This window comes from Pseudophryne corroboree, chromosome 11 (assembly GCF_028390025.1).
Source record: "Pseudophryne corroboree isolate aPseCor3 chromosome 11, aPseCor3.hap2, whole genome shotgun sequence".
Lineage (NCBI taxonomy): Eukaryota > Metazoa > Chordata > Amphibia > Anura > Myobatrachidae > Pseudophryne > Pseudophryne corroboree.
The window spans coordinates 76,715,420-76,737,319 of record NC_086454.1 but is presented as its reverse complement, the minus strand read 5'-3'; the positions used below and the strand labels follow the sequence as shown (position 1 = coordinate 76,737,319).

Here is a 21,900-nt window from a genome sequence, read left to right as displayed (position 1 = left end):
CAGCCCTACTTGTTGCTGCCGGTCTGTCACGTCTGGCAGGGTTTGAGGATCCGGCAGCTGAGATTTGCCCGAGGAGGTAGCAGGCTGTGAATGAACCAGATGAGGGGGCTGGATATAGTTCCTTCGCATGGGACACGGAGCAATGAAGAACGTAGGCGAGGTTTGAGAGTCAATGGAAAGTATTTATTATGTACAGGGCTGAGGTAGAGAACCGAGGCTGAAGCACAATGGTTAAAGACGTGGCTGGAGGTGCAAAACTGCGGACTGTGATTCGAAAGACGAGACTGTAGATGATGAACTGTGGAACTGTGGATGGTAGTTGAAAACGTGGCTGGAGACAAGGACTGTGGACTGTGGTTTGGAAAACGAGGCTCGAAGATAATAATCTGCAGGCTGTGGTCAGTGGTACAAAGGCGTGGCTGGTGAAGGAGATCTGTGGAGTGTGGCTTGAAAGACGAGGCAGAAGACCCGGGGCCGACTGTGCCCAAAGAGTCTTACTGGACCGGGTTTTCCAGGAGCGCTTCCACAGGCAGTAGCAGGCAAGAAACAGCAGGGCTGCAGCAGCAACAGAGAACCGACCAAGCAGGATCAGGAGGAACCAAGATACAGCAGGAATCCTGGGAGCACAGGCTAAAGCACCTACAACAGGGTTGTAACTTGAAGCACTGGCATCCCTGTCCTAAACCAGCCCCCTTTTATAGGGAGAGCTTCCCCTGGATTGGCTGGAAGAAACAGGAAACAGGAACTATGCTTAAAACTTGGTCTCCAACATGGCGGCGCCCAGTAATGCAGACCTTTTTGCAAAGCCACATTGCTCACTGCCCCTGGTCTCCAAGCAACGGTTCAGCAAGAGCGACCCGCTGTAGCGGCGTCCCGCTGCCACGAGCGGACCCCCTCGCCGCCGCTACTGCTGCCCACGGATCCGGCGTAGCAGACCACCTCCGCCGCTGCCCGCACAATGCCAAGGAAGCCAGCCCCGCGGCCCCAGCGTACCGGTAAGACTACGGACACTGACAGTACCCCCCCTTTGCGGGTGGACTCCGGACACCTATGTGGTTTAGTTGGAAACTTGGCATGAAATGTCCGAAGAAGTCTTGGAGCATGGACATCCTCTGCATCTACCCAAGATCTCTCCTCTGGCTCATACCCCTTCCAATCAACAAGGTACTGGATGCAACCATAACGTCTGCGAGAATCGAGGAACTTGTGAATCTCAAATTCATCTCCATGTGCTGATTGGATCTTGGGTGATTTAGGCAGAGCGGCTCTGAACCGATTAAGTACCAGTGGTTTTAAGAGAGAAATATGAAATGCATTAGGAATTCTTAACTGCGGAGGTAATTTCTCTTTGTAAGCCACAGGATTCAACACTCTTTCGATTGGGTAAGGCCCAATAAATCTGGGAGCAAACTTTTTTGTAGGAACCTTTAATCTTAGGTTACGTGTGGAAACCCAAACCCGATCTCCTACCTTAAGGCTTGGTACAGCTTTTCGTTTCAGATCTGCATAGGTCTTATATTTCTTGGATGTCTTGAGCAAAGTCTTGTGAACTTGTTTCCAGGCTTCAGTAAATTGACGAAGTGTTGACTCTGCAGCCGGAACCTCGAGCGTAGGCAGAAGTTGGAAGTCAGGAACTCTTGGATGATAACCATAATTAATGAAGAATGGAGAAGATTTTGTGGCAGAGTGATAAAGATTGTTATGGGCAAATTCTGCGAACGGGAGGAAGTCCAGCCAGTCGTCCTGTGAGGAGGACATGAATAAACGCAGAAAAGTCTCCAGATCCTGGTTCACTCTCTCTGTTTGACCATCCATTTGAGGATGATATCCTGAGGAGAAGTTTAATTTCACGCCAAGAGCAGAACATAGGGATCTCCAAAACCTGGCCACAAATTGAGGACCTCTATCAGACACGATTTCCTGGGGTAGACCATGGAGTCGAAAGATCTCTGCTATAAACAATTTTGCCAACTGGGATGCAGATGGAAGATTAGCCAGAGGAACAAAGTGTGCCATTTTAGAGAATCGGTCAACTATGACCCATACGGTGTTCCGCCCACCAGACATAGGTAAATCTGTAATAAAGTCCATAGAAATATGCGTCCATGGTCTTAGTGGTACCGGCAAAGGATGGAGTAACCCGGCTGGTGGACCTTTGGGACTTTTATGCTCGGCACATTTTGGACAGGCAGCTACGAATTCCTGAACGTCAGTCCTGAGATGAGGCCACCAGTAGGAGCGCTGAATGAATTTAAGTGTCTTATGACCGCCCGCATGGCCCATAAAGGAGGAGGAGTGAGCCCATGTAAGAAGTTTTTTTGCGAAGATTTGGTGCAACAAAGATCTTCCCTGGAGGAGGAAGTGGAGAGGTATTAGTTGCAGAAAAAGATGTGGATTCCAGGATAAATTGCTCTTTTGAACGGTCAGAGGGTTCTTCTGAACTTAGGGAGTGAGATAATGCATCTGCCTTTTTGTTGAGGGAACCTGGTCGGTAACTGAGTTTAAAATTAAAACGGGTAAAGAAGAGTGCCCATCTTGCTTGGCGTGGGTTCAGACATTGGGCTGACTGTAGATACAGGAGGTTCTTGTGATCCGTGGTCACCGAAATTGGATGCTGAGCTCCCTCCAACAAATACCTCCACTCCTCAAAGGCCAACTTAATTGCCAGTAATTCCTGTTCCCCAATAGCGTAATTCTGTTCAGCGGGGGAGAATCTTTGCGAGAAGAACGCACAAGGATGGACCTTCTTGTCCTTGAAAAGCTGGGATAATACTGCTCCTACTCCTACAGTAGAGGCATCAACCTCCACCAAGAACTGACGGCTGAGATCGGGTTGTCGAAGAACTGGAGCAGTCGTGAAGGCCTCCTTTAAAGATGAAAAAGCCTCCAAAGCCTCCGGAGACCACTTGGCAGGATCAGCTCCCTTCCTAGTTAATGCGGTTATAGGAGCTATGACAGAAGAATAATTTTGAATGAATCTTCGGTAGAAGTTCGCAAACCCCAGGAAACATTGAATTCCTTTAAGGGTAGCTGGAAGTGCCCAATCCTGAATCGCCTGGACTTTAGCAGGGTCCATCTGTAACCTCTGCCCTGAAAGAATGTAACCGAGGAATGGAATCGTGGGTACTTCAAAGGTGCACTTCTCTAATTTACAGAATAACTGATTCCTTCGTAAACGAGTTAACACTTCTTTGACTTGTTCCCAGTGGATCTTCAGATCCCTAGAAAAAATGAGGATGTCATCCAGATACACTACCAAGCAGTCATAGAGGAGATCTCTGAAGACTTTGTTAACGAACTCTTGAAAGACTGCTGGGGCGTTACATAGGCCAAAAGGCATTACCAGGTATTCGTAATGGACGTCGCGGGTATTAAATGCCGTCTTCCATTCGTCCCCTGGGTGAATACGTATAAGATTGTAGGCCCCCCGTAAGTCCAACTTAGTAAATACAGTAGCTCCTTTAACACGGTCGAATAGTTCTGGAATCAGAGGTAACGGATATCTGTTCTTAATTGTTATGTCATTGAGACCTCTATAGTCAATACAGGGCCGCAACTCCCCATCCTTTTTGACGAAGAAAAACCCTGCTCCGGCCGGAGATGTAGAAGACCTGATGAACCCTTTCTCCAAGTTCTCCCGTATATACTCCGACATGGCCTGTGTCTCGGGAAGTGAGAGAGGGTAAATTCGACCTCGGGGAGGAGTCTTACCGGGTACTAGCTCAATGGGACAATCCCAAGTACGATGCGGAGGCAAGGTGTCCGCCCCATGCTTACTGAAAACATCTTGAAAAGATTGGTACTCCACAGGAAGGCTGGAAGGATTGGAAGAACAGAGAGGTCTAACTGAAGGTAAACAGTTCTGAAAGCAGTCTTGTCCCCAAGAGAGAACATCCATAGTTTGCCAATCAATGTGGGGATTGTGTCTGATTAACCATGGAAACCCTAGGATTAGTTCATGAGAGGCTTTAGGAATTACAAGGAAAGAGATTTCTTCTGAATGGAGAACTCCGACCTTCATCTTGAGAGGAATAGTACGAAAGGATAATACCCTCTGGGATATAACTTCCATCCACTGCGGTAACAGAAATGGTACGATCCAAAGGAACCGTTTGTATTCTAGATCGTTTGACCAGAGCTGACGTAATGAAGCTTTCGGCGGCTCCGGAGTAGAGTAGTGCAGGGATGAGAAGAGAAGAAGCGAGCTCCAATTGGGTTAACAGGACAGACTCTTTCTTGGTATGTAATTCTGAGAATTCTCCTAGCTTGACCTCTCCAGCACAAACTAGGAGCGGGCGTTTCCCGGACGTAGACTGCAAGTTTTAACAAAGTGATCAGATGCACCACAGTACAGGCAGAGGTTCCCTTGTCGCCGTCTCTGACGTTCTTCATTGGAGAGGTGGGAGCGTTTAATCTGCATGGGTTCTTCCACAGTTGGTGATGATGGTATTGGTGGAAGAACAACTCTAGGCTTAGGGCGATCTGACCGCAACCTCTCCATACAGCGTTCTCTGTACCTCAGATCTAACTTATTGCATAAAGAAATTAGTTTATCCAACTTATCAGGTACGTCCTGAGTTGCGAGGTCATCTTTGATCTTTTCGGAGAGACCGCTCCAGAAAGCTGCAATAAGAGCCTCCTCGTTCCAGTTCAGTTCTGAGGAAAGGGTGCAAAACTGGATCACATACTGACTGACCGTACGCGTGCCCTGACACAGGCGCAGGATCTCCAATGAGGCGGCAGAAGTCCTGCCCGGTTCGTCGAAGATTCTTCGAAAGGTGGCCATGAATTCTGGATAGTTAGATAAGATGGGATCCATCCTCTCCCACAAAGGTGAAGCCCATTCCAACGCTTGCCCGGTAAGTAAAGAAATTATATAGGCTACTTTGGTTCGTGCTGATGGGAAGTTGGCCGACTGTAGTTCGAACTGGATTTCGCACTGGTTAAGAAACCCGCGGCATTGTTTTGGATTCCCATCAAATTTACTGGGAGGTGGCAAATGCAAACGTGGAAGTGGAAGTACAGGAGGAAGCGGGACCGGAAGTGCCAATGTGGGAGCAGCTGTAGATACTTGAGGGGCCGTCATGGCAACACAGAGAGAATCGAGACGTTCGGACATACTCTGCATGAACTGCACGATTTGAGATTGTGTGGCCTCCTGCTTACTTAGGCGAGACCAGATATCTGCAGTTGAATCCCCTCCTGAGGCCTGATCACCCGTCGAATCCATTGGGCCAGTGCTTACTGTCACGTCTGGCAGGGTTTGAGGATCCGGCAGCTGAGATTTGCCCGAGGAGGTAGCAGGCTGTGAATGAACCAGATGAGGGGGCTGGATATAGTTCCTTCGCATGGGACACGGAGCAATGAAGAACGTAGGCGAGGTTTGAGAGTCAATGGAAAGTATTTATTATGTACAGGGCTGAGGTAGAGAACCGAGGCTGAAGCACAATGGTTAAAGACGTGGCTGGAGGTGAAGAACTGCGGACTGTGATTCAAAAGACGAGACTGTAGATGATGAACTGTGGAACTGTGGAACTGTGGATGGTAGTTGAAAACGTGGCTGGAGACAAGGACTGTGGACTGTGGTTTGGAAAACGAGGCTTGAAGATAATAATCTGCAGGCTGTGGTCAGTGGTACAAAGGCGTGGCTGGTGAAGGAGATCTGTGGCTTGAAAGACGAGGCAGAAGACCCGGGGCCGACTGTGCCCAAAGAGTCTTACTGGACCGGGTTTTCCAGGAGCGCTTCCACAGGCAGTAGCAGGCAAGAAACGGCAGGGCTGCAGCAGCAACAGAGAACCGACCAAGCAGGATCAGGAGGAACCAAGATACAGCAGGAATCCTGGGAGCACAGGCTAAAGCACCTACAACAGGGTTGTAACTTGAAGCACTGGCATCCCTGTCCTAAACCAGCCCCCTTTTATAGGGAGAGCTTCCCCTGGATTGGCTGGAAGAAACAGGAAACAGGAACTATGCTTAAAACTTGGTCTCCAACATGGCGGCGCCCAGTAATGCAGACCTTTTTGCAAAGCCACATTGCTCACTGCCCCTGGTCTCCAAGCAACGGTTCAGCAAGAGCGACCCGCTGTAGCGGCGTCCCGCCGCCACAAGCGGACCCCCTCACCGCCGCTACTGCTGCCCACGGATCCGGCGTAGCAGCCCATCTCTGCCGCTGCCCACACAACGCCAAGGAAGCCAGCCCCGCGGTCACAGCGTACCGGTAAGACTACGGACGCTGACACAGTCCTTTCAGGCCAACCATTGTCCTAATTTATCTGCCTGGACTCCTGGAATTGACACATGCCTGAATCATGTTCTCTGAACTGCCTGTGACTCCTGCGCTACATTATTTTTGTTATGTGGGATTGTCCCTTGGCTTCACCAACAGGACCGGTTTCTACAAGGGCTGCAAAAAGCAATCTGTATTTAGAGCCTCCAGCAGGCTAAAGCTGTATCTGCACTTACCCTGGGTGTGATGGCAATGAACAATAAGCCATTGATACACATGCTCAGATGGGAGTTAATGCCCTGTCCACAATCTCCACTCCTGGCCCTCACCCTTCTGACTTCCACCCTTTTAGCACCCACGGTTTCGCTCAAGACCTTTTTTAGAAAACGCTACATGATTAAACATTGTTATTATTCAGATTACAGGACCCCAATCAAGTGTTCCCATTCGTATGTTTAAGCCTTACAATTAGGTGATCATTAATGTACATTTTAATGTTCTCATTTGTATATCTTCTCATTACATATGAATTAAGATAACAAACTATTTTTCCATACACTATTCCATCCATTTACACCAAACAATTATGGCAAACAAGCCTAACCTTAAAATACAAAAGTATCATACTTCAGTTTTCACTAATATAATTTCCCATGCCACGAATACTGTTGTAGGAAAGATTAATGTGGATGCATACAGCCAGGCAGAGTCACAGTTCATTAAGTAGGAAATAACCCTCATTTTTCACAACTTACGTTAGCCTAGATATTTATCACTGACATCCGCTCTGTACATTTTGAGTCATTTTTGTTTATTTTAAACTCTGCAAATTAGCTTTGAATGTTTCTTTGGAGATTATGAATATTCCAAAGGAATACAAACGTTGGTGAGCCTACAATGCAAATTCCTCCTGTGGAACATGGCTGAAGAGTATTTAGCTTTTCAGGAGACCTTGAACCCTATCAGTCATGTCTGGTAATGAGTTCAGTCTTGGTTAAGCACCTTGTGCCTCTCCGTCGTCCCTATTCTCAGCGTCAGACTGGCTGGAGCTATTAAACACATCTGGCTACTAAATGAGAGATGCATTACATTGAGGTTAGTCTTTCACCGTTGCTCGTCAAAGCATATGGACACCATAAGACTGATTTTTATTATATCTTTATTTTGTATTTTAATTATATATTTATATCTTACTCCCAATTATGGGATTGCTAAGTGGGAAGGGGGTTCCTAATGTAAAAGGTACACAGATGTACTGGCTGCGGCAGATTGCTGCAAGATATGAGCGACGTCGCCTAGTGTTTCCCCCTCCCGGGCCAGGCGGTCGGCGGCTGGCTGTATGCACTGAGCGATATGTCAACCATATCGCTCAGTGACGTCACGCCATGATCCAAATAGAGCATGCATGCACCACTGACACAGAGGGTCATCAATGACCCGTGATGCAGCGCATCGGTGGTCGTCGCTGGCATACACGCTTGCCGAGAAAGTGAACAACGTCGCTCAGGAAGGGTGAAAATAAGCAACGTCGTTCATTTTAGCGGCAAGTGTGCATGCGCCTTTAGGATTTGCACAGCTGCAAAGAAGGAGGTGTAATTCAATCAGTACAATGCAAATGCAACAGGAGATAAACACCTCCTGTGTGCATTATCTAGGATGCGTGTGCTGCATCTGAGGACACAGATTCGGATAACCATCGCGATGGTTACAGGCACCGATCAGCCAAAGCTGACACTTACTCATGCTGGCCGGCAGGTCTGGACATTCGGATCCAGGAAGTCTGCGCCCGACAACGCAGACCCTGGACCAGTCGAGCCTTCAAAACGAAGACAACACCCCCCCCCCCCCCCATTTTGAAGAACGTTGCCGGGTGTCGCCACCCCAAATTCATGCTACATCTGACAGGGCGCTACGATCTCGCAAGAACCGTTCTGCACAAGACCCGCTCAGGACATGCGCAGAATGGGTCTTGCATCTGCGCAGACCCCAAAACATTGGATTTGTACGCAAACCATCGGATTTGCATACACATATGAATTAGGCCCTTAGGGCGGCTTGTACTGTATCATGTACTGCATTTTCTAACACTGGTTTGCATGAATATTTACCCACCAGGACAGTTCTTCTGATGTAGAGCTGTTTGGTGAACAGTCTGAATAATGGCGCCAGCAGTCACAGGGCAAGTAATTGCACCCATTGTAGATATTCCACCACTAGGGCATAGGTTATTGTATTGTGAGAAACGTGGCCCACATGCTGTAACTACAACCTGCAGGAATATAGTGAAAGAATCAAGAATTATAGAACAAAACCCAACAACAACAAAATCTAATACTAGGCAAGGAAACAGGTAACATCTGCAGAAGAGGCGTAACTATGGGAGGCAACAGAGTCAGCTGCCGCCGGGCTCCTGCTCTGAATGGGGGCACCTCTCCTCCTGTTCCGTGACATCATTCAATTAAGTTAATTGACAGACGCAGCTATCTCTTCCGTAGCCATCTCCCCCACTAGTCATTGCACCTTACAAATCACATCCTCTTTATAATAGATACATATTTTACAAGTGTCATAGCCAAGTTTAGAATCCACAACCTATTACACTGGAAGCAGACACTTTACTGATGGAGATATTTACTCCTATAAAGGAAGCATGAGAAGTCTAACTATATGAAGTTAGTTCTCTGACAATTACAAGTAACTTCATATAGTTAGAATTATCATACATCCTATGTAAGAGCAGATAGCTTCATCAGTAAGGTGCTTGCTTCCAGTGTAATAGGTTGTGGGTTCTAAACCTGGCTATGACACTTGCAAAATAATTATCAAATAACTGATCAGTATTGTGAGTGACTAAGCAGATCTATGTAGTGTATGGCTGGACACTACATATATCTGCCTAATTGCAACAGTTTTGAACTGACAATTCTAAGTATCAGCTTCATATAGTTAGAATCTGCAGGTGTGCTATTGCAGCAGCAAATCTCTCAGTAAGGTGTCTACCTTCAGTGTAACATGACATGGGCACTTAAAGATATATATACACACACTTTTTTTTTTAGAACACTCCTTACACGCACGCACGCACGCACACACTTATTTATATGCGGGGAGGGGGGGACACCATTATTTATCTTGCCTCCGGCCGGGTAAGTGGGGCAAACTCATACCTCCCAACATGACCCTCTCCAGGGGGGACAGAATGCTCTGCTCTTGGACTTTTCTCTTAATGTATGATTGCCATCACCTGTGCTGAAACACCTTTCTTATCCATTAACCTGTTCAGCACAGGCGCAGATAATCATACATTGAGAAAACGTCCAGGAGCAGAGCATTGTGTCCCTCCTGGAGAGGGTCATGTTGGGAGGTATGACATAGGTATGAGCACTGGGTCAGTATTAGGGTACAACACAGGTGACGATAATCATACAGTAAGAGGGAAGAGCAGGAGCAGAGCATTGTGTCCTCCTGGAGAGGGTCATGTTGGGAGGTATGACATAGGTATGAGCACTGGGTCAGTATTAGGGTACAACACAGGTGACGATAATCATACAGTAAGAGGGAAGAGCAGGAGCAGAGCATTGTGTCCTCCTGGAGAGGTCATGTTGGGAGGTATGACATAGGTATGAGCACTGGGTCAGTATTAGGGTACAACACAGGTGACGATAATCATACAGTAAGAGGGAAGAGCAGGAGCAGAGCATTGTGTCCTCCTGGAGAGGTCATGTTGGGAGGTATGACATAGGTATGAGCACTGGGTCAGTATTAGGGTACAGCTCAGGTGATGGTAATCATACAGTAAGAGGGAAGTCCAGGAGCAGAGCATTGTGTCCCTCCTGGAGAGGGTCATGTTGGGAGGTATGCAAACTTCCGCCACTGGTCTGCAGGCTGAGTGAGTAACACTGCACATCTAACATCGGGTCCGAAAAACAGCCGTTTTTCTGCCGTTTTTCTGACTTTATTCCGATGTTTCACCGATTTCTTTTTACAGGCTATCCAGATTGATCTCCTGTAAAAAAAAAAAACGTTCTCCCGAAAACACACAGGTTCCAGGGATTATGCTTCACCTGCCAGAGGCAGGTGAAACTAAATCCCTGATAAGCCGCGGCACGCGATGGCTTATCGGGGCTAATAAGCTAGCCCCCGGCGGTACAGTTGGCCCCGGTAAATTACCGGGGCTAACTGGATATCCCCCTAATAGTTTAAGAATTACATTTGAAAAATACAATATAAAAATAGTCTTTATGAAGTAAAGGCATATGGGTCTCCTATTTTACAGTTTCAACCATGGGCGCAGTGACGTATATCTACAATGGGTGCAGTGCGTGCGGTAAAGACGGACCCTAAGTCTGTGGGAGCCCACTCCGCACACCCTTGACCCATTTTTACAATACTCACCTCTCCAGAGTCCTCCATCACCTAGTCTCCACAAATCACCAGTATAATGGTGCGGCTACCATTTTCCTCGAGTTTTGTGCGTGCGCTGTAAGGAAGTCTCTGTGAAAATGGTTACCGCACCGTTTCCCACGGATGTGTGCATGCGCAATAGAGCCTGTGCGCCCTAGTGCTCAGACTCCATTTCGCTGCGGTGCTGCTGGCTACAGAGGAGGGGACTCGGACGGAGGAGTCTGCACACGGGTCTCCTCCTCTATTAATACGCTCCTGCGTGGGCGCCCTTGTTCAGTCTCCATCATGTACCCCTCACTAGCTGGCAGTGCAGTAGACTCTGAGCACTAGTAAACTCTGTGCATGCACAGGTTTCCAGGCAAATGATGCGACAGCAATTTTCTTGGTAACTTTCCTTTTGCGCATGCATAAAAAATGCAGTGAAAATGGCCACCATACCTGCTTCCAACGCCGGACTCCGGCAAGGTAAGTATTGAAGAACTGGTTTCAGGTTGTGCCGTGTGGGTCCCCGTGACCCAGAGGCACACACTGCACTCATTATAGATATGCACCATGGGCAGAGGCGTCACCAAGTGTGGTGACACCCAGTGCGCACCCTAGCTCTCCCTGCGCACCGCAAAAAGGGGGTGTAGCTGCACATAAATGGGCATGGCCATATACCCATAGGGCGTGGCCTCGCAGGATCCCGAGCTCGTCACTCTGGGGGCATGCCCAGCATCTCCGGAGATGATGGGCTGTACTGGGCAGTCCCCGGAGACACTCTTCCTTCGCTGCTGGCTCCTCATCAATGGCAGTACGCAGGAGCCGGCACTTTGGTGTCACCCCCTTCGAGGGTGACACCCAGGTACGGGCCGGGACGCACCCCCCGCACCCGCCTTATGATGCCACTGACCGTGGTATCCCTAAATGTGGGCCATACTATATAGATCTCTTGACCTTTGAAGAAAGGCAGTCTTACATTTTCACCCTGTAATTTATTTCCAGGAATAAAATCTTTAAATACCAATACATTACATGGAATGGAGCACCACTAATATTGCAAAAAAAAATAAATAAATTATTATTTACTGCTCTTCAGATATTTGATGCTTCCGGAGTTGTGTACACATTTACCTATGCTCTCAGATTCTGCTACTCCCTGGCTAGACGTACTTACTTAGCACAAAATAACAGCTGTTCCCATTAATTGGTTGTGATTAACCTCTGGTCATATCACTTGACATGCTTGGTGAACTTGATTCACTGCGCCAATGCAGACTGGGAGGTGAGCGCCTGATTTATAGAGTACTTTTTTCCTTCCTTCTATTGATCTGGAATATCAAGCACCTGTGAGAAATTAGAGCAATTAGATACATTTTGTACATTATAATGGAAGAATCGGCAGATAGGGAATGATAATATAACATAAATACTTTCAGAGAAATTCGTAAGGAATTTTTAACCCTATGCTCTTACAAGTTGGGCTGCAAGAAAGCAAATTTTAATGAAGCCAATAATTATTTTAATACATTTATATATATATTATTCAGATATATAAAATGTTTATATAAACTAGAATAGTTTATTATATATATTCAGTTACATCATACTTGTCTACTCTCTCATAACAGCTGGGAGGCTTTAAAAAATCAGGTGGCACACCAGGCCACCCAGAAAAGAAAGCAGGTCTCCCTTCCACAACCCGGGGCCTGGGTAATTAGTGCCCGCTCCACCTCCTCAGCACCAGTGCACTAGGGGGAGGATTAGGCTGCAGCAGCAGAGGGTTAGGGTTAGGTTGTGGGAGGGGAGGGGAGGGCTAGGCACTAAAGGGAGGGGAGGTTAGGGTTAGGCACTGGGGGGGTTAGGTTGTGGCTGCGGAGGGTTAGGGTTAGGCTGCGGGAGACGAGGGTAAGGCATACCTCCCAACTTTTGAGAGACAGAAAGAGGGACTCCTGCGCCAGGTAGCCGCTCCCACACGGAAAAAGGGGGAGTGGCCTAATGAAAGGGGGCGTGGTCTTGTGGCAAAGCGGCACTCGTGAGCCATGCCCCCATTTCTCTTCACTATGGGGGCATGCTCAGTGCTCTGTGAACTGCTGGCATGCCCCCTCTCCCTCTTGTCTCTGTGAATAGACTCTGTGCGCATGCCCACAGCGTATATTCACCGCTGCTCTGCTAAGGCTTAAGGGGGAGGGTTAGTATTAGCAGTGGAGAGTTAGGCTGTGGGGGGAGGGGAGAGTTAGGCACTAGGGGAAGAGGAAGTTAGGGTTATGCGCTAGGGGGGTTAGGCTGCGGCAGTGGAGAGTTAGGGATAGGCTGTGGGAGGAGAGGTTGGGGACAGGCACTAGGGGAGGGTTAGGGAGACACCGCTGGAAGTGCTGTAGGATCAGCTGGAATTCCTCATCCACTGACCGCCAGACGAGGAAGACAACGCTGAATCTACTAAACCAGGTAAATCACCACTAGGTCACCAGTAACATTTTGTCGACATTTTCATTTTCCATGAATCCCCGGTATGTGGTTACAGGGCTAATGAGCAGAGAGGAATCTGATTTCTGAAGAGGCAACTTTGCCATCCGAGTTGTTTTATTATAACAGTAACGCAATCTTCGAGATCAACCAAAGGATGATGTCTTTCATTTGTAATCCAAAGGGAAAGCCATAACAATTTGTTTTTTACTGGCTAATTGAAACAAGAATACATGAAAGAAAGACGAAAACTTAGATCTCTTCCACAAAATTAGAGAAGAAGCAAATTATTAGACTCCCTTTACTCACTCAGACAATCTCAAGTGGCTTTCCCACCCCAGCCGTGATGTGATTAGGGAGAGATAAGTGGAGTCGTAATGGTCTACCTACTTTTATCACACATACAAACAAAATAAAGTCTGTTTTAAGTTAACTCAACTGCCCTGACATCATACTTGCCTACCTGACCCTCTCCATGAGGGAGAAAATGCTCTATTCCTGGACTTTCCTGGTAATGTATGATTGCCATCACCTGTGGTGAGCTAGTTAATTGATAAGAAAGGTGTTTCACCACAGGTGATGGCAATCATACATTACCAGAAAAGTCCAGGAACAGAGCATTTTCTCCCTCATGGAGAAGATCAGGTAGGCAAGTGTGGTTATAAGGCACAATGATCCCCATGGCTACATATAGTTTCAAAAAAGGTTTCCCATGGTCACTTGAGAGTATATATACTTGTATGTGCCAAACTGTAAAGTGCCCTACACATATAAAGATCCGCCGCCGAGTTGCCCGACGGATACGGCCGACGGGCGACCCGGCGGCGGGGGGGGGCAGTGACGGGGGGAGTGAAGTTTCTTCACTCCCCCCGTCACCTGGCTCCATTGAAGTGCAGGCAAATATGGACGAGATCATTCATATTGGCCTGCACAGCCAACGGGGCACCAGCGATGAACGAGCATGGGGCTACGCATCGTTCATCGCTGGTGACTCCACACGAGATCGTTCATATCTTTGAGGAATATCGGCCAGTGTGTAGGGCCTATAACTGCTTAGAGGCTCGTTTACATTTGAATGGAAGTTAATTTTATGATGCCGCGCTAATAGGGGTTATTTTCACAATATCCTTGAAATACTATTTTAAAAGTAGGCAAGTATATTCTGCTCTGCAATAACACACTCAAATACAGCCCCACACATGCCCAGTTTTTTGTACACACAACATAACAGGTGTCATTGCTGCATATGTTTGGTCTGGCTTACTGACACAGACAGATGAATCACCCTGGCATTGTGTGAGCAGATCACAATGCTAACAGCAGCTGGCCCTGAATGCTTGGCCTCCGCTGGTAAGTGCGGTACTGACTGCCAGATATAGGTGTGGCTGCGTACGGTTTAAAGAGTACTACCATTTCGTACAATTGAATGGTGGGAGGTGATCTCAGGGTCCTGTCTTTTATCGGGAAGGAAATCTAGGCCTCTGTTTCAGACAGCAGATGTTGAAGATCATGATATTAAATCACTGAGGGATATGGGAGCGAGTAAAAGTCCTCCAGTGGCTGTTGTTGTTGCATTGAAGGACGTTGTGTTTTGCCATTCATATTGGGAGTGAGGGATGCTATGCACTCCTCTCTCCCTTTTATTGGCTGCCTTTGGGCTCGTACACACAGGCATGGTAAAATAAATATTGTCTGTTGTTCTTTATTTTAATAGATGCCCCACAGTAGTGCCCTAGTTCATTTTATAAACCATAGTAGTGCCCTAGTTATGTTATGTCACATTGTAGGGCAACACAATACCCAGGGCCAGCTTTTCCACTGGGCTTAATGGGCAGTTGCTCAAGGGCCCCATGATTCTAAGGGGTCTATTTACTAAGCGTTGGACGGAGATAAAGTACCAGCCAATCAGCTCTTGTCATTTTTCAAACCCAATCTGTGACATTGCAGTTAGACATTAATTGGCTGGTACTTTATCTCCATTCACTTTATCTCCTTCCAAGGCTTAATAAATAGACCCCTAAGGGCCCTAATCTGATAGCTGAAAATCAAACCTGGGGAACCGGAGATATCCGACTTCAAAACAGCGGTCCACGTCCGAGCCTGTTAATTGCTCTTCATGGCCAGATATATATGGTTCTGTCTGTTTTCTGAGGGAACAATCCAAAACCTGGGACTCTCCCGTTTCTCTACTGTGCCCATAACTGGAGATATCATCCTTCCAACAGCCGGTCCCGCTTCAGCTCCACGTGCCTGGGATGGGATTTTATATTTTTGAAGTCCGATCCCCAAGACCCTGGTATCTCCTGAAAGGAGGGACTCTCTAAATTGTTATTCCATTGAACGGTAAGAAATCCACCTCCAGGAACAAAGATATCCATGGTCAAGCAAGCTGCCCTCCAACCGGAAAATAATCAATATTAAGCCCACACCTCTTTTCACCCCTTTCCTGCATATTAAACAGCCCCTACCACTCTGGAAGTCATGTACCAGGGCCCCTTCATTCAGTCCAATGCCCCCTGCTACAGTTTAGTGTCCCCCCCCCCCCCCCCGACCCTTCCCATCTGTGCAGTAAAGAAGTAATTAGCAGAAATTACTGCTCCGGGTCCTGCATGCAGGATGGATTACAGATCTGAAATCCTTTCTTTCGCATGCTGGGGGCCGCACATCGCTGGCCAAGGCCGCCTAGCTTGCTGAATGTTTTGCCCGGTCGCAGTAACTGTGGACAACCCCCTGCCTCTGCAGCTCGGCTACAAAGGCAAGCGCACTACCGCCTTTTTGTCCATCAGAGCGATTGTGTGTGACATCACGCAGCCGCCTTGCAAACACCACCGATCCGCCCCTGTTTTCCTTGCGCTGCCCCTGCAATGGTCCGTCACCGCCCCCGGTCGCCCCATAAACGCTTCTACCTGTCAATCAGGTAGAGCTGTTCACAGGACAATGCAATGCGATCGCATTGGCTACGCCGCACACGTGCAGGGTGGCACCTGCGTGTGCACATTAGCGCAGAGAACAGGGAAATTGCGGTCGCATTGCAACGTGATCTGAATGACCCCTGATGAGCGAAAGATAGAACACCACCTACTGCCCGCGGGACATCACAGCCACTGATAGAACCCCCACCCCCATCGCTGGAGGATGGGTAGGGGCACCAGTGCATTGCTTTGCCCAGGGGCCTACACTGCTATTAAGACGGCCCTGACAGTACCCCACATTATGAAATACAGTGTACCCAGTTCATATTAAGTCACATTACAATGCTGCCCCCAGTTCATATTAAGATCACACAATAGTGCCTCCACTTCATATTGTAGAGGCACTACTGTGGACATTGGGTGTAAGGGATAGTACTGTGTGGCATAACGTGAATACTATGTGGTGTAATATGAATCGGGGCACTACGTTTGGGGTAATGTGAATAAGATTGTAATACTATGTGGCGTTATTTGAATTGTGGGTACCATTGTGGCCATGCCCTCCCTTGTGTGACCACACCCCTTTTTGCGGTGCGCACTGTTCCCTTTTTATGGATGGGAGGGCGCAAATTAATCATTTGCAGGGGGACGACAAACACTCTAGCACTGGCCCTGTCCAGGAGCATATCTAGATACATTGCAGGCCCCAAGGAAAACGTTTGTAAGAACAAGTGGTGAAAAAATAAGAATTTACTTACCGATAATTCTATTTCTCGTAGTCCGTAGTGGATGCTGGGGACTCCGTAAGGACCATGGGGAATAGCGGCTCCGCAGGAGACAGGGCACAAAAGTAAAAGCTTTAGGATCAGGTGGTGTGCACTGGCTCCTCCCCCTATGACCCTCCTCCAAGCCTCAGTTAGGATACTGTGCCCGGACGAGCGTACACATTAAGGAAGGATCTTGAATCCCGGGTAAGACTCATACCAGCCACACCAATCACACTGTACAACCTGTGATCTGAACCCAGTTAACAGCATGATAACAGCGGAGCCTCTGAAAAGATGGCTCACAACAATAATAACCCGATTTTTGTAACAATAACTATGTACAAGTATTGCAGACAATCCGCACTTGGGATGGGCGCCCAGCATCCACTACGGACTACGAGAAATAGAATTATCGGTAAGTAAATTCTTATTTTCTCTGACGTCCTAAGTGGATGCTGGGGACTCCGTAAGGACCATGGGGATTATACCAAAGCTCCCAAACGGGCGGGAGGGTGCGGATGACTCTGCAACACCGAATGAGAGAACTCCAGGTCCTCCTCAGCCAGGGTATCAAATTTGTAGAATTTTGCAAACGTGTTTGCCCCTGACCAAGTAGCAGCTCGGCAAAGTTGTAAAGCCGAGACCCCTTGGGCAGTCGCCCAAGATGAGCCCACCTTCCTTGTGGAATGGGCATTTACAGATTTTGGCTGTGGCAGGCCTGCCACAGAATGTGCAAGCTGAATTGTACTACAAATCCAACGAGCAATCGTCTGCTTAGAAGCAGGAGCACCCAGTTTGTTGGGTGCATACAGGATAAACAGCGAGTCAGTTTTCCTGACTCCAGCCGTCCTGGAAACATATATTTTCAGGGCCCTGACAACATCTAGCAACTTGGAGTCCTCCAAGTCCCTATTAGCCGCAGGTACCACAATAGGCTGGTTCAGGTGAAACGCTGACACCACCTTAGGGAAAAACTGGGGACGAGTCCGCAGTTCTGCCCTGTCCGAATGGAAAAAGAGATATGGGCTTTTGTGAGACAAAGCCGCCAATTCTGACACTCGCCTGGCCGAGGCCAGGGCCAACCGCATGGTCACTTTCCATGTGAGATATTTCAAATCCACAGATTTGAGCGGTTCAAACCAATGTGATTTGAGGAATCCCAGAACTACGTTGAGATCCCACGGTGCCACTGGAGGCACAAAAGGGGGTTGTATATGCAGTACTCCCTTGACAAACGTCTGGACTTCAGGAACTGAAGCCAATTCTTTCTGGAAGAAAAACGACAGGGCCGAAATTTGAACCTTAATGGACCCCAATTTTAGGCCCATAGACACTCCTGTTTGCAGGAAATGCAGGAATCGACCGAGTTGAAATTTCTTCGTGGGGGCCTTCCTGGCCTCACACCACGCAACATATTTTCGCCACCTGTGGTGATAATGTTGTGCGGTCACCTCCTTCCTGGCTTTGACCAGGGTAGGGATGACCTCTTCCGGAATGCCTTTTTCCCTTAGGATCCGGTGTTCAACCGCCATGCCGTCAAACGCAGCCGCGGTAAGTCTTGGAACAGACATGGTACTTGCTGAAGCAAGTCCCTTCTTAGCGGCAGAGACCATGGGTCCTCTGTGAGCATCTCTTGAAGTTCCGGGTACCAAGTCCTTCTTGGCCAATCCGGAGCCACGAGTATAGTTCTTACTCCTCTACGTCTTATAATTCTCAGTACCTTGGGTATGAGAAGCAGAGGAGGGAACACATACACCGACTGGTACACCCACGGTGTTACCAGAACGTCCACAGCTATTGCCTGAGGGTCTCTTGACCTGGCGCAATACCTGTCCAGTTTTTTGTTCAGGCGGGACGCCATCATGTCCACCTTTGGTCTTTCCCAACGGTTCACAATCATGTGGAAGACTTCCAGATGAAGTCCCCACTCTCCCGGGTGGAGGTCGTGCCTGCTGAGGAAGTCTGCTTCCCAGTTGTCCACTCCCGGAATGAACACTGCTATCACATGATTTTCCGCCCAGCGAAGAATCCTTGCAGTTTCTGCCATTGTCCTCCTGCTTCTTGTGCCGCCCTGTCTGTTTACGTGGGCGACTGCCGTGATGTTGTCCGACTGGATCAATACCGGCTGACCTTGAAGCAGAGGTCTTGCTAAGCTTAGAGCATTGTAAATTGCCCTTAGCTCCAGTATATTTATGTGGAGAGAAGTCTCCAGACTTGACCACACTCCCTGGAAATTTTTTCCCTGTGTGACTGCTCCCCAGCCTCTCAGGCTGGCATCCGTGGTCACCAGGACCCAGTCCTGAATGCCAAATCTGCGGCCCTCTAGTAGATGAGCACTCTGCAGCCACCACAGAAGAGACACCCTTGTTCTTGGAGACAGGGTTATCCGCTGATGCATCTGAAGATGCGATCCGGACCATTTTTCCAGCAGATCCCACTGAAAAGTTCTTGCGTGAAATCTGCCGAATGGAATCGCTTCGTAAGAAGCCACCATTTTTCCCAGGACCCTTGTGCAATGATGCACTGACACTTTTCCTGGTTTTAGGAGGTTCCTGACTAGCTCGGATAACTCCCTGGCTTTCTCCTCCGGGAGAAACACCTTTTTCTGGACTGTGTCCAGAATCATCCATAGGAACAGCAGACGTGTCGTCGGGATCAGCTGCGATTTTGGAATATTTAGAATCCACCCGTGCTGTTGTAGCAGTACCCGAGATAGTGCTACTCCGACCTCCAACTGTTCCCTGGACTTTGCCCTTATCAGGAGATCGCCCAAGTAAGGGATAATTAAGACGTCTTTTCTTCGAAGAAGAATCATCATTTCGGCCCTTACCTTGGTAAAGACCCGGGGTGCCGTGGACAATCCAAACGGCAGCGTCTGAACTGATAGTGACAGTTCAGTACCACGAACCTGAGGTACCCTTGGTGAGAAGGGCAAATTGGGACATGGAGGTAAGCATCCTTGATGTCCAAGGACACCATATAGTCCCCTCTTCCAGGTTCGCTATCACTGCTCTGAGTGACTCCATCTTGATTTGAACCTTTGTATGTAAGTGTTCAAAGATTTCAGATTTAGAATAGGTCTCACCGAGCCGTCTGGCTTCGGTACCACAAATAGTGTGGAATAATACCCCTTTCCTTGTTGTAGGAGGGGTACTTTGATTATCACCTGCTGGTGAATTGCTTCCAATACTGCCTCCCTGTCGGAGGGAGACGTTGGTAAAGCAGACTTCAGGAACCTGCGAGGAGGCGACGTCTCGAATTCCAATCTGTACCCCTGAGATACTACCTGTAGGATCCAGGGGTCCACTTGCGAGTGAGCCCACTGCGCGCTGAAACTCTTGAGACGACCCCCCACCGCACCTGAGTCCGCTTGTAAGGCCCCAGCGTCATGCTGAGGACTTGGCAGAAGCGGTGGAGGGCTTCTGTTCCTGGGAAGGGGCTGCCTGCTGCAGTCTTTTTTCCTTTCCTCTACCCCTGGGCAGATATGACTGGCCTTTTGCCCGCTTGCCCTTATGGGGACGAAAGGACTGAGGCTGAAAAGACGGTGTCTTTTTCTGCTGAGAGGTGACTTGGGGTAAAAAGGTGGATTTTCCAGCTGTTGCCGTGGCCACCAGGTCCGATAGACCTACCCCAAATAACTCCTCCCCTTTATACGGCAATACTTCCATGTGCCGTTTGGAATCCGCATCACCTGACCACTGTCGTGTCCATAAACATCTTGTGGCAGAAATGGACATCGCACTTACTCTTGATGCCAGAGTGCAAATATCCCTCTGTGCATCTCGCATATATAGAAATGCATCCTTTAAATGCTCTATAGTCAATAAAATACTGTCCCTGTCAAGGGTATCAATATTTTCAGTCAGGGAAACCGACTAAGCCACCCCAGCACTGCACATCCAGGCTGAGGCGATCGCTGGTCGCAGTATAACACCAGTATGTGTGTATATACTTTTTAGGATATTTTCCAGCCTCCTATCAGCTGGTTCCTTGAGGGCGGCCGTATCTGGAGACGGTAACGCCACTTGTTTTGATAAGCGTGTGAATGCCTTATCCACCCTAGGGGGTGTTTCCCAACGCGCCCTAACTTCTGGCGGGAAAGGGTATAACGCCAATAATTTCTTAGATATTAGCAATTTTTAATTCATCTGATTCAGGAAAAACTACAGGTAGTTTTTTCACACCCCACATAATACCCTTTTTTGTGGTACTTGTAGTATCAGAAATATGTAACACCTCCTTCATTGCCCTTATCATGTAACGTGTGGCCCTACTGGAAAATACGTCTGTTTCTTCACCGTCGACACTGGAGTCAGTGTCCGTGTCTGTGTCTGTGTCGACCGACTGAGGTAATGGGCGTTTTAAAGCCCCTGACGGTGTTTGAGACGCCTGGACAGGTACTAATTGGTTTGCCGGCCGTCTCATGTCGTCAACCGACCGTGCAGCGTGTTGACATTATCACGTATTTCCATAAATAAGCCATCCATTCCGGTGTCGACTCCCTAGGGGGTGACATCACCATTACAGGCAATTTCTCCGCCTCCACACCAACATCGTCCTCATACATGTCGACACACACGTACTGACACACAGCACACACACAGGGAATGCTCTGATAGAGGACAGGACCCCACTAGCCCTTTGGGGAGACAGAGGGAGAGTTTGCCAGCACACACCAAAACGCTATAATTATACAGGGACAACCTTATAATAAGTGTTTTCCCGTATAGCATCTTAATATATTATAATATCGCCACACAAAATGCCCCCCCTCTCTGTTTTAACCCTGTTTCTGTAGTGCAGTGCAGGGGAGAGCCTGGGAGCCTTCCTAGCAGCGGAGCTGTGTAGGAAAATGGCGCTGTGTGCTGAGGAGAATAGGCCCCGCCCACTTTCCGGCGGGCTCTTCTCCCGGTTTTTCTGACAACCTGGCAGGGGTTAAATACATCCATATAGCCTCAGGGGCTATATGTGATGTATTTTTAGCCAGCATAGGTACTTTCATTGCTGCCCAGGGCGCCCCCCCCCCAGCGCCCTGCACCCTCAGTGACCGTTGGTGTGAAGTGTGCTGAGAGCAATGGCGCACAGCTGCCGTGCTGTGCGCTACCTTAAGAAGACTGGGAAGTCTTCAGCCGCCGATTTCTGGACC

The 21,900-nt window shown here is 48.3% G+C and overlaps 1 long non-coding RNA gene across 1 annotated transcript in view; it reads right to left on the bottom strand.

The window, feature by feature from the left end:
- Nucleotides 1–11,661: 11,661 nt before the first annotated feature.
- Nucleotides 11,662–21,900, bottom strand: part of LOC134968881 (uncharacterized) — a 66,242-nt gene continuing 56,003 nt past the window's right edge. The window contains exon 3 of the long non-coding RNA XR_010189348.1: nucleotides 11,662–11,956. This is a non-coding gene — a long non-coding RNA (uncharacterized LOC134968881). The remainder of the gene's footprint in view (nucleotides 11,957–21,900) is intronic.